At 37.1% G+C, this 14,300-nt stretch overlaps 1 protein-coding gene across 4 annotated transcripts in view; it reads left to right on the top strand.

Moving 5' to 3' along the window:
- The window catches only part of ARFIP1 (ADP ribosylation factor interacting protein 1), a 132,129-nt gene that overhangs the window by 103,341 nt on the left and 14,488 nt on the right, over positions 1 to 14,300 (top strand). The window lies entirely within an intron of this gene.

The raw sequence follows: 14,300 nt of genomic DNA on the forward strand, positions 1-14,300 counted from the left end.
GGTTAGGGGTGCCAACCCTCCGTACAGTCAAAAATCCACATGTAACTCACAGTTGGTCCCCCCGAATCCAGGGTTCCCCGGAGTCTGCGCTTCCACATCTGCAGGTTCAACCAACCACAGATCATGCAATTCTGTAGTATTTACTGTTGAAAAAACTTCACGTATATGTGGACCCATGCAGTTCAAACCTATGTTGTTCAGGGGTCAACTTTGGAATTGTTGGAAGTGGGATTCCATTTATAATCAGCATTTTAGTTTTTAGAAGTACATAAAATATATTTACCTTTCTGTCTTAAAAGTCATCTTTCACATGTAACAATTGGCAAAAAATACTTGATGTTGATCTTCAGATTGGTGTTGGTATCAAGTGCTTTAAAAAGTTACATAATGATAGATTCTGTTCTGAGTATTTTGAAAACTTTTTATTAATGGTAGGTACAGATTTCAGGAAGGGAACATCATTCTTCCCAGTAACTAATAAATGAGGAATGACTGAAAGGTTCTGTTGAGGGCTGCAGTTAGCATAACCTAGAATAAATAAGCCAGGAAACCAATTTTACACATTATTTTCATGTAACATGAATACATCCAAGGACTAGAACAGTAGGAGCTGAGAGGGACCTGCTTTCCTTGGAGGTAGAGTCAGGTAATAGCAGGCTCCTGAGCTTTGGTTTAAGTGAAGGACAGGTTCCCATGTTTAACATTACATGCATACTCAGTTTGGGGAGGGGGATTGCAGTTCTGAAAATGGGAGAGCCAGTAGTGAGCTCGGTACAGAGGAGGTGTAGATCAGTCCTCTGGAGATGGGGTCTCATCACTGCACATTGGTGGTCCCCTTCCTGTGCTTTTCACGTCCTCTGAAGTCATAATAGACCTTCAGCTCTGCTTTCTTCCAGGTATCGTCTTAATATTATTCTTCAGTTCTAATTGTCTGTTGATATCTTCTTGTTTTCCTTAACATTTCCTTAGAAACTCTTCTGGCTACCATAAGAGCCACATACATTTCCTTCAGGCCAGCAGTATCACGCACTTTTTTTTTTTTTTAACTATAATGGGTGAAAAGTACTGATTTTCCATTACACTGAAACCATTATAGTGTCAGTAAAGGAAACCTCAGCAGAGTCATCAGACAGCTTGCCCAGCACCATTCAGACAAGAGCACAGTGAGCCTTTTAGCATTCATTAGCTGAGCACGTGAGATGGCATTCATTTCAGTCATTTGGTTTAATATTTTGAAGGATAGGAAAATGTCAATACTTAGATATAGACATATATTTTAAATAAAAATATTTTTTACGTACTCCCCTAGAATCAGCACGGTACACTGTGGTGCTAAATGAAATATGCTAGCATTTTATGGGCTCTACCTAAAGCTAATTTGAATGGAAAGAAAGGAATTTGTCTAATTTGGGGGTTCAGGACCTCTGCCAATAGAGAAAATTATTTTAGGAAATGTTTAAAATGGTAATTGTGGTCTATTGGAATCTATTGGTATTGTGTGCTATTCTCTTGATAGTGAGATTATGGGTAATTTTTATTTTCTATGTATTTTTCTGTATTCTAGACATTTTCAGTGAAAAGTTACATTGCTTTTATAAAAAGGAGAGAAACTTATTTTGAAAGAATTAGTATCCCTAAACCATCTATGTTTATATGGTTCTTGCCAGAGTAAATAAAAATAAGCAAATTATACAAAGATAAATAATGCCTGTGTGACTGCTGCTTCTCTTACTATATAACTGTTTTTGAAACTTGGCAGTAGATCTCCAGATTTAGACATGAATCAGGGAAGGCAGTTATTTGTCAGTTACTAGGCATTTTACTTATATTCTCTCACTTAATCCTCATAACAGCCTTCATACTCAGGAGACACACTGAGAAGTGAGGAAAGAAGAGACCAGCCAGGTCATCTCTGTAAATTGTACATGTCAGTCAGGTGGCTCTCACATCCAATTTTATCTTATTGGCATTGAAGAATTTTTAAAGTTGGGAGTAACAGAAAATTATGACTTAAAAACACTCTTCAGGCACCATAGTAAGGGTCTGGACTAGGATCATTGCATTAGCAGAGAAAGGAAAGAGCAGTGGTTTCAAGGCTGCATGACAGGAATTAGGAAATCAACATAGGAAGTTGGTTTGGCCTGAAGCTTATGAGGGATGAAGGTTGGGAACTTGTTCTATTTAACCCAGTATTTAGTTTGAAATGACAACAAGATATTCACATGGAAACAACTGGTAGGAAGTTTATGATGTGGGTTTGCAGTTTGGATGAACAAGGTCAGGGTTCCAGAGATAAAGGTTTAAAAGTCATTACTTTGAGAATAGTGTCGTCATTGTCACATCTTCTCTTCTTTCAACCTTCCTTACTATAAAATAAAAAAGAAAATTGCCTTTATTCTCAAGGATTTTATGTTCTTAGAGAGCCTAGAAATATTCTTTGTTTGGGGTTTTCCGCAGTTGTCATCAAGCTAAGTTTCAGTTTCAACTCAGTAATCATTAATCAGCTATGTCTAAAATAAAATCTAAAAGAAACTCTGATCTTTTTATCTTTTGTGTTTAATTCTTTAAAACTATAAAAAGATAATGTTTTTGGTCTCTGTTATTTTAAGCAATAAACAACTATAATTTGGGTGAAGACTTAGATCCATGAGAAGATTTTTCTTTGTTTTTTATTATTGTTGTTGAACAACTTTTACCCTTTTCTCTTCTTTTATAGCTCTAACAAAGGGAGCAAAAAGCAAGCCTTTAGGCCTAGGAATTGCCTGTCATTCCTGTTTGCTCTCTTGACAGTTTGAAATGCCTCAAATTGGGGGTTTTCTTCTCTTGTTGAACTACAACTGAATTTATACCTTAGTATTTCTTTTATACACAATTGTCAGGTAATCTACTTAGCACTTGAATTTTAACAAAATATACTATACTCTTTCTATTTCTTAAATATTGTATATTAAATTTTTTTTTAAATGTAAGTTATCTGAAACATCGATGAGTGCTATTTTGTAATTTGATGATTTCCTGAAGGCTACTGTTTTTTTCTAAGGTTGTTTTTGCAGCTTTTTTTGCGGGTGGGTGGGTCGCAGGGGAGGGGTTCTTTTGGTTCTCATATCCTGGCTTTTGGAGTGTCCTACCATAGCAACACTTCTCTTGCAAAATGCGAGACCAGATAACCAAACAACTAGAATAGTGCAGAAGTAAAATAGTCACTCAGACTGTGACTATCGTTATAAATTTTAGTGGCCAAACATTGTGAGAATATTTTTGTTTATTTTTTTTTGAACTTTTAAAAAAAATTTGAGAGTGACTGGGAGATGGATTCTTTACTATTATTTTAGAAAATTGAGGTGTTTATATGTGCTTAGTCTAACCTTCCTTCTCTCTGGCAAAACAAAGGGAATAGATGTGTAAAATACCTATGTGCATACCAGGGTGTGTATGTGCATGCATTAATGCTGAGAGATGTGTGCACATATCCATGTTTGTCATTTCCCCTTAATGGAAAAACTTGAATTCTTCTACTGTTTACAATCTGTACTCTATCTAGTCCCCTGCCCTACCCCCAACCCTCCTGATATATTTTGTTTACCTTTAACCTAAACAACCCTCTGATATTCTCTTCCTTGTTTACTAAACAACACTGAGTTGCATAACAGTAAGGACACAGTTAATTAGGCTCTTCTAATGTTTCTCCTTTCATCAATATTTCTTCTAGACCTTTAAATAATGTAACTTGAGCTATTTTCTGACTTAAGGCAGTTTATTTACCTTTTTATTGTACCTTTGAAGGTTCAAAACAAAACAGAAGCTAGAAAATAGAAAACATAGTCAAGAGAGAAAATAGTCATTTCTGGTGCTTTGTAGACTTTGTGGGAACACAGAACACATTGTAAATCAACTATACTTCAATTTAAAAAAAAAAACACAGAACAAAGTAAACATACTCACATAATGTGAGACAGCTATATATGTAGTTGTGGTTACCCAGTGACTTTATACAAATATGTACTGTAATAGGAAATACCCAAAGCCTAGTACATTTTTATAACAACATGCTGTAAATGTTTAGAAAAGCTTGGAGAGCAAAGGTATTCTTCTCCTTGAGAAGAAAATATATAAGCCTCTGAATTTAAAAAATGGATATCTGTTGCCAGATTTTAAGAAACATGTTAATCATTACTTAATATGTAATTAACATGTTTAATCAGATACATTCTTGAAATCTCTTTTTCCCTATTGTCAAAAGAAAAGGACCCTAACTTTTTACTCTTGATATTTTTAAAATAGTCATGCCAGTGATGTACTGTCATCTTTATTTCTGTAACTGTAGGCATAAACAGTATTCTTGGTATTTGCTCATAAGTCAAGTGAAATGAAGTTCTATAGGTAAAAGCAAATAAATAAAAAATAAACATTTATGGATTTATGGATTGAGATGTGTAAATAAAGTAAGCAACCTCAACACTGTGCCAAATATGATTACCTACATTTGGATCCTATGAAACAGTCCCTTAGTCCTGCAGCTCTACTTCCACACTTAATTCCTGAGTGTATTTAATCATGTAATTTGATATAATATCATGTTGTTATTGTTCTTTTCTTCATTCATTTAACAAACATTTATCAAGTATTATACTGTGTACCAGGAAGTGTTCTGGATATTGGTGATACCCAGTGAGCAAAAGTAAAAAAAATTCAACCCTTAGAGTTTATAGCCTAGTAAAAGAAACAACACTGATCAAATCACACCAAAACATAAATGTAAAATTTTGGCTGTGAGCAGTGAGTGCTCAGGCTCAGGCTTCCATGTGATGTTGAATATTAAGCAGGTAAAGTGAGAAGCAAAGAGTATTTCTGGCAGAAATGGCAGGGTGTGGGAGGTAAACGGGGGCCAGACGATGCAGGCCTTATAGGCCATGTTAGGGAAAATTTATTTGAATATCAGTGGGAAGCCACTGAGAGAATTCTTGGCAAATGATGGGTCTGTTTTTGTTTTAATATTTATTTGGTTGCACTGGGTCTTAGTTGCGGCAGGTGGGCTCCTTAGTTGCAGCATGTGAACTCTTAGTTGCGGCATGCATGTGAGATCTAGTTCCCTGACCAGGGCTCGATCCTAGGCCCCCTGCATTGGGAGCATGGAATCTTAACCACTGCGCCACCAGGGAAGTCCCAGCAAATGACAGGTTTTAAAAATGGTGCATAGATTTTAGTAGAACCTAAGAGTGAATATAGGAGTTTAGACAAGAGATAATGGGAGCTTGGATTAATGTTAGTGGAAGTGGAATGAACGGAAGGTTTCAAGAGATACTTACAAGGTAAAACAGAAATACATGTAAAATACTAAGAACAGATTGATGTAATTGGCACCTTTGACATTTTATTCCTTTATTCAGCAAATATTCATTAATTGTTTTTCATATGTCAGTCACAGGGTTAAGTAATAGAAATATAATGGCCTTGTTGTCATAGAGCTTTTGGTCAAGTAAGAGAAATAGACATTAAATAATTACAGAAATACAAACCGTGATCAGTGCTGTGAAGGGAAAATAGAGGGGTCTTGTGACTATACAAAGGGGACTTGGCTTGATGTGGTACAGAGAGTGACATTGGAGCTGAGGATCCAAAGGGATGGAGAGGAGTTACCAAAGGTGTGTGGAGGAAGGAATAGAATATGCAAAAGCCAGTTGAAGGTCAGTGAGGCCAGAGTATGAGGAGAATGGGGGAGAGTAGCTCTGTATGAAGCTGGACCGGTAGATCAGGCCTACACAAGGATGAAAAGACGTATGTACAAGGTTATTCATCGCAGTGTCACTAGTGATATCAAAAGATGAGCAACAACTGAAACAGTTCAGCAGTAAGGCCTAGTCGAATCAACTGTGGTTCATTTATGAAACAGAATACTTTTCAGCTGTTAAAAAAAAAAAAAGAATAGGGATGCAATTGATAGAAAGATCCTCAGAACATACTATTAAATGAAAAGAGCAAGGTGCAAAACAGTGTATATGGTACAGAACCTTTTCTGTGAGAAAGGAAGGAAATAAGAACGTAAAATCATATTTTCTTGTGTTTGCATAAAGAAAAACCAAAGGAATTAACTAATTAAAATTTTTTTACCTATAAGGGGAACAGAGTAGTTGGAGACAGGACTGAAAATGAGACTTCTCATTATATGCTTTTTGTGTCCTTTCAATTTTGATCCTACCTATTCAAAGAATAAAATTTGATTTCTAAAAGAAAGGAAAATAGGTATAGATAGAAAATGTTTGTTTTTAAAATAGTATACCTTCTGTTTTCATAAAGACTCAACTAGATTTCTGTTTTGCTTTTCTCTTTTATTTTTTTTTTTAAATATTTATTTGGTTGCACCAGGTCTTAGTTGAAGCAGGCAGGCAGGCTCCTTAGTTGTCTCTCGCCAGCTCCTTAGTTGCGGCATGTGGGCTCCTTAGTTGCAGCATGCAAACTCTTAGTTGCGGCATGCATGTGGGATCTAGTTCCCTGACCAGGGATTGAACCCAGTCCCCCTGCATTGGAAGTGCAGAGTCTTATCTACTGCGCCACCAGGGAAGTCCCGATTTCTATTTTTCAAACATAGCTTAATATACATATTTATATAACCTATAATTTTCCTCTTAGCTTAAAATCAAATGATTGATTCTGTGTTGGAAAGAATAGAAAAACAGTTTCATCTTAAGTGACAGATTAGAAATGATGTGATAGTGCCTTCCATTAATACGGAAAATATTTTCTTGTATGCTGCCATGTTTGCTGTTCTTAGTGGTTTGACTTCCAGGTCCCTTTAAAACTTTCTAAACACACATGGAGCAGGAAAAATTTGCCTGTGATTTGCATTGTCTCCTTTCTCTCTTTATAAAAGAGGCAGAAGTTAACTATCTTTATATGAATCATGCAACCGAAAAGAACTGTGAGTTGTGGGTTGATTTTGAAATTAACATCAACCAAGCCATATCTATCCAGAGTCGGTTGGTAATTTGCAGTTCTCAACTGATGAATGCAGGAGAGAGCACACCCAGCTGACCAGTTCATACAGTCTCTCTCTCGGTTGTGCTAAGATTTCCATCATGCAGTTTTTGTGAAAGAAAGGTGTTTTGTACAGTAGATTTAAAAGCCTTCCAGAGGGATAGCTGTATAATCATGAGTTGCTGTTTTTATATATTTGGCTTGGTTCTGTTTCTTGGCAATTATATTTAAAGTACTTGTGTTTTCTGACCCCTTTTGGTCAGAAGTGACCAACTCATTTGGAGGATAGGTTCATTTTTCTGTTGTTTATCTTATAGGGGAGAGGATTGTTCAGTCCTTTCACTTTGGGTGTATAGGATTCACTTATTAAAATTTACTTCTTGGGGGCTTCCCTGGTGGCGCAGTGGTTGAGAGTCTGCCTGCCAATGCAGGGGACACGGGATCAAGCCCCGGTCTGGGAGGATCCCACATGCCGCGGAGCGACTAGGCCCGTGAGCCACAATTACTGAGCCTGCGCGTCTGGAGCCTGTGCTCCGCAACAGGAGAGGCCACGATAGTGAGAGGCCCGCGCACCGCGATGAAGAGTGGCCCCCGCTTGCCGCAACTGGAGAAAGCCCTCGCACAGAAACGAAGACCCAACACAGCCAAAAATAAAAATAATAAAATAAATAAATAATAATTTAAAAATTTACTTCTTGGGAATCCCCTGGTGGTCCAGTGGTTAGGACTCCATGCTTCCACTGCAGGGGGCCCGGATTCAATCCCTGGTCGGGGAGCTAAGATCCCGCAAGCTGCACGATGCAGCCCCCCCCCCCCCAAAAATTAACTTCTTGACCATTACTACTGCAATGTCTCTATTCTGTTAGATGGTACTGTGTATGCCTCAGATCCACGTTTCACTTATTTTGCCGGCCTTGGGTATCACCCAAGTCAGTTTGCCAGGCTTTGTGTGATAAAGGTGAGTTTTTCAGTAAGCAACCAATATGAGATTTGAACAGATCACTGATACTCTACCTTGGTTTTGGTGGCGGTGGCATTACTGCACTTTTTTTAGCTCCTAGTAGTTACAGTCTCTGCGATTTACTTAGAAGTAAGCCCTTTAATTAGTATCTCTGAGTAAAATCTCAGACAATACCAGCAGTGTTTAAGAACTTGACTTTGCATTGTTCTTTTTCACCTTTCCTTGAAGTCCTTTCAGTAATGACTCAGTGCTTTCCTGTTGACTGTATATATATATATGCTTAATTACATATATATATATATGTAATTAAGCATTACAAATAGCTTGCTTTGGGCTAATTTGTAATGCCTAATTCTAAAGAAATACTGTATCATGGTATTATGACAAGCTTGCTGACAAGCAACTTACAGTCTAATGGAGAACATTTAGCAAAATCTATTCTATACAAAATGCTGAGTAAAGCATGAGGAAGAAGAAACCCAGAATTTGATGAAGAAAACCTTAGTGTGGGCTAGAAGTACTTGCTGTGCTGGGTGGCAGTGTGACTTGAGCAGGACCACACAGAATGAGGAACATGAGCACTGGCAGAAAGAGGTCAGAAAAAAGTCTTCAAGAAATCCTGGATCATATGTTTCAATGATTTGTAAACTTTTGTTATATTTTCTGTTTTGTTCTTAAAGCAGAACATAGTATTGCTGCTTATGGATTTTTTTAAGGAAAAATAATGGTTTTATAATAACAGATTTTAGTAAAGCTTTTCCATTAAGTTTATAAACAGCTGTTAGGTGCATGGGGTGAGAATTTTGTAAGCTGTGTAAGAGGAAAAAAAGTTAGCTTTCCAAGATAAAATAACAGAACCATACTTCTGAAAGAAAACTATTTTGTGAATGTAAAGATGAATTTGAATTGGCCATTGGTTTATCTGTAAGTTCCTGTTGCCCAGTGTTCAAAGGCCAGTGAGAACTGGGTCACCTAATTAATGAAAGGAAATACCCAGTTCCTTAACTACTCTTCTGGACCTAAATTAATTTTAAACTAGGAGTTCAGATGCTAACTGGAATGATTTCTGCTACTTAATATTTCCTCGAGCAAAGTTTCTTTCTTTCTTCCCCTGTGTATTACAATAGTGCCCAGGGCTTTCTCCAATTAAAGCACAAATCATACTGTGCTGTGAATGCCTGCTAGTCTGTTTCTTCTCCTAGAGGTAAGCTCCATGGATACATATTTAGGGCATCCCCTTCCTACAGTAAGTGAACTGATGGACACTGACCTTTGAGTAATCTGCATATAGAGGAAGCTTTCTGTAAGCATTTTATATAATATCTATATGTATATCTATAATCTGTGATCTAGATGATCATATACTAGTGTGCAGATGATGATGCTGAGGTCCAGAGAGGTTAAGTAACTTGCCCAAAGTCTCACAGCCAGACCAGGATTCAAATCTAGATCTGTTTGACTCCACAGCCCTGCTTTTAGTTAAGTAAATGATGTTATAATGCTGCTCCAAGAAAGGCTTGGAGGGAAAAGATTGGAGATAACCTTGGAAAACAGAAGCCATATTGGTCACATCTAAACCTGGAACTCTTGGAGGGAAGGGTGAGGACAGGGAGTTAGCTAACATGGTAAGCCATAGAACAGAAGGGCCAACAGGCATTTTTGCTAAGGGTGAGGAAACTTGTGCGTTGAGAATTTTAATGTACTGTTGGATAAAAAATGATAAGGCGTAGTGCTGTGACTCACTGTTACTGGAGTTTACAGATTGCGTTTCATCAGTTATCTTCTTTTCAAAACAAAACTGCCATTTTTAACTCATAGGATGCTTTTTTTAAAAAACCCACTTGTCAGTGATTTGTTGAAACCATCCCAGTGAGTCAGAAAAATAAAGTCTATTCTTCCACCTCCATATTTGTGTTTCCTTTTTCTCACTCCCTTCCCAGTGCCCACTCCCATATTTCTGATAGTGCTTCTCTTTTTCAGCTGGTAGCTGCTTTCATGACAAGCATTTCCAAATCTATTACAAAGTAATAAAATTATACTTCACAAACCTAATAAAAGGCCAAGACAGGTATACATTCCTGCTGTTACTCTTCTGGTTTCTTACTTACTGGAAGAAGATCAATGATGGGCAGAGAAAGCATATCACTATACATTTTTAAATAGTTGGGAGTAAAGAAAGGAATTAATTCTTTTTTTTTTTAAACATCTTTATTGAAGTATAATTGCTTCACAATGTTGTGTTAGTTTCTGCTTTATAACAAAGTGAATCAGCTACACATATACACACGTTCCCATATCTCCTCCCTCCTGCATCTCCCTCCCTCAAGAAAGGAATTAATTCTTTACATCAGTGGTTGGAGACTTCTTAACTAAAGAATGATTTTGTGGGCTTCCCTGGTGGCACAGTGGTTAAGAATCCACCTGCCAATGCAAGGGACATGTGTTCGAGCCCTGACCCAGGAAGATCCCACATGCCGCGGAGCAACTAAGCCCCTGCACCACAACTACTGAGCCTGAGTTCTAGAGCCCGTAAGCCACAACTACTGAGCCCATGGGCCACAACTACTGAAGCCTGCGTACCTAGAGCCTGTGCTCCGCAACAAGAGAAGCCATGACAATGAGAAGCCCGCGCACTGCAAGGAAGACACAACACAGCCAAAAATTAATTAATTAATTAATTAATTATTTTTAAAAAAAGAAAAAAAGAATGATTTTGTTCCAGCTTTTCCTTTCATGCTTAAGCCAAGGTACTGCCCCAATATTGTTGTACACTTAATATAAAGCCCTATTTTTATATAATTACCGGAAGAGCCAATAAGTACTTTGAAGAACTTAACAATTGTAAATATATTAAAACTAATAGCTTTTTTAACTAGAAATTACCTCATTTAAAAAAAATACTTCAGTGTCTCTGATAAGAAGGTATATAATCTAAATTTGATTTGGAAAAAAGTTCATTTGGTAGAAATAAAGTACTTTTTTATGGTTTTGATGCCTATGAAATAATACTTTAAGTTTTTTAGTCAATAACTTTGTAAGTGGTATTTATCTTCTGTTGGTACATGCTGTATCAGCAGGAGAAAGTTTTCAGTGTGATCCACTTGACATCATCTATCAGTTCTGCTCTTAAATTTCTCTTACCCAGTTTATATTTAAAACCCCAGCTTGTCTCTGTGTGTCAGTAGTCAGTGCTGAAGTTTGTTTTGCCCTTTAACAGTTAAAGTATTGTATGGTATATTTTCAGTCATTCACCAGATGTTGCTGTAGTGGTTTTGCTTGTGTCTGATCTGGGTTGCTCATTGTTTGGTAGGTCTTTATGAAAGTTCTTAGTAATTGAGTTCACAGTGATTTAGTATATTTCTAAATTACTCTGTTTCTGATGTTAGGTTTTCAAAGTTGGTCAAATCTGTCATCATCTCACCACAGGAAATATTACCTCTGTCTTCTCCTATTTTAAATCTGCTTTTCTGTCATGTTTTATTTATCCTAATAACCATTTTAAACCTTTTTAAAGTTAGGAGATACATACATAAATAGCTCAATATAGATTTTTTTTCCTGCTCTGAAATTATGGAAAGATTATATGAAAGTTTTTTATGATATGAAAGTTTAATATTGCATTATTCTTCATAATTTTAGAAAGAATTAACTCTTATTTGTTCCAACCCTTGCAATAGATCCTTGTCCTGAGGCTGTTTAAATGCAACTTCAGGACCAGAGACAAAATAGGAAGGAGGTTTAAATATATCTTATCTACATTTCTACCCTTCCTTTTACTGATCTGTTATACCTTCTTTTGTTTGTTTCAAACTTTGTTTAAAAGCTTTCTAAAATGTAGAATAGAGGCAGGTTAGAATAGGTGAAAGAACATGGACCAGTCTTGGAATAAACATTCGTAAGTTCCCCAAATCTGGCCTATCTGCTTCCTACCTGTCTAAAACTTAGGTGAGTTACTTAACTTTCTGAGTCTGTTTTTTGTTTTGTTTTGTTTTGTTTTTTTAACGATAACATGGAGAGAATAGAAGATGTTAAGGGTAACTATTACCTGTCACACAGAAAGTGCTTTACAAAAGTTAGTGTCACCCACCATATCAAAGAATAGTCTACCAAAAATGCTTGGCTGTTTCTTTGATACTGTATGCTTATCACTTCTCATGATTTCATAGCATAAATATAGAAGTAAACTGAAAAAGTGTAATGACCCTAAAATATTTCCTCCAACATTTTGGCTTTTTGCCCCTTCTCCTAAAAGAAGGGTTTGACCTTTTCCCCCCCAACCTTACATTCTTTATCTCTCTCCTCAAGCCAGTTCTAGTTGAGAAACCAGAATCTTTCCCAGACTGACCTTTTTTCTTTTTTTTAATTTATTTTATTTACTTTTATTTTTGGCTGTGTTGGGTCTTCGTTGCTGTGTGCAGGCTTTCTCTAGTTGCGGCGAGCGGGGGCTACTCTTCGTTGCAGTGCGCGGGCTTCTCATGGCGGTGGCTTCTCTTGTTGCGGAGCACGGGCTCAAGGCACGCAGGCTTCAGTAGTTGTGGGTCACGGGCTCTAGAGTGCAGGCTCAGTAGTTGTGGTGCACGGGCTTAGCTGCTCCGCGGCATGTGGGATCTTCCCGGACCAGGGCTTGAACCCGTGTCCCCTGCATTGGCAGGCGGATTCTCAACCACTGCACCACCAGGGAAGCCCTAGAAAAAAAAATTTTTAAGAGAAAAAAATTAGAAAAGCAAAATATTCTAAGTTTTTAATTCATTTAATTTAGAAAGTATACTCCTATTGAGAACTGATTTATTAGTTTATTTTAATTTACCTTTATTTTTGATTTAGTAATGGTTTGATTAGATAAAAGAGTCAACTTACCATTGTTATTTAAATTTGCATCTGATTTTGAAGACTACTACCAGAACTAAAACTCGTACTAGGATAACACTTACATAATCAGTGCTAATAGAAAAATGAGGTAAGTTGTCTGTTTTGGTATGAAATGGCTTCTGAGATTAAAGTGACAATGAAATTTTATATTTTATTTCCATAATTATAATTGAAAAGCTGTGAATCCCCAGAGGCTCTCTTTATTCCAGGAACTTCTCTGAAGTGCAGATACTTTAAAAGGCTTTTACACATCAACCTTCTCACAGTTACCAAGAGAATGTTTTTGTGAAAATGGGTATTGTATTATTTTGTTGTGAAAACTAGAATTCAGTCCTAAAAAGCATCCTCTTTCCTTTATTTCCCATGGATTAAGTTTCACTGGGGAGTGGGGGACCATTTTAAATACAGCTAATGGACCCGTTTTGAGGCTTGGGTGGTGGGCTACCAAGCTTCCCTCAGCTACAAGAAGAGGTGTGTCTCTGTGTTAGGTTTGTAGACTGTCAGGGGGTGGGGACTCTGACTTGTGTTGACAGCAGTAGGGTTAGCTAAAAATTGTCTGATGCCCTTTGCACTTTCTTTCTGACGCTCTAACTTTCTAGGCCGATGTAACAGCTCTCTGCAGTTCAGTATGTGAATCAAATCCTGTGCTCTTTTACTGTCTTCTCCAATTCTTTTTTTTTTTTTAATATTTATTTTATTTATTTATTTGGTTGCATCGGGTCTTAGTTGCGGCAGGTAGGCTCCTTAGTTGCAGCTCATGGGCTCCTTAGTTGTGGCATACAAACTCCTAGTTGCAGCATGCATGTGGGATCTAGTTCCCTGACTAGGGATTGAACCCGGGCCCCCTGCACTGGGAGTGTGGAGTCTTAACCACTGCACCACCAGGGAGGTCCTTGTCTTCTCCAAGTTCTAAAACACTGGGAGATAAAATTCAAGTCAAAAGTTTTTTGTGGTCTGAAAAGCAGTAATTAGTTAGAACCTATTTCTAAAAATTATTAGAATTTCATACTAAAAATACAGAAGCCCTTTAGTTGCTCCAGGAGCCAAGGGTCATCTGAAATTGGAAAACAAGAAAGGCCAAATAATACTAGTAGGTGGAAAATTACTCTGTGACTCAAGTAGGTTACTACCATGAAAACCTTAAAAAATAACTCAGTAACGGGGAAGAGTGTTTATAAACTGGTACATAAACTTTCAGCTAAATTTAATATATCTCTAATAGAAGTGCCAGTTTCTGTCCTTAAAAATACATAGAAATAATGTTTTTCTACTGAAAGAAAGCCTTTCAACAGAACGGCTTTTTGAGAGCCATTTGAGTTTCCAAATATATGTATACCTCTATTTAGAAAGCAGTTTTCTCAGAAAGTTTTAGTAGGAAGGAGCCATAAAAATGATCTTACTCTCAGTTTCTTCATTATGCAAGTGAGGAGAGTTCATATGGTTAACTTGAGGCAAAAATGGGAGTTGAGCCCAATTTTCCTGAATCTTTCATTCTCCT

Source organism: Balaenoptera acutorostrata, chromosome 5 (genome assembly GCF_949987535.1).
Source record: "Balaenoptera acutorostrata chromosome 5, mBalAcu1.1, whole genome shotgun sequence".
Lineage (NCBI taxonomy): Eukaryota > Metazoa > Chordata > Mammalia > Artiodactyla > Balaenopteridae > Balaenoptera > Balaenoptera acutorostrata.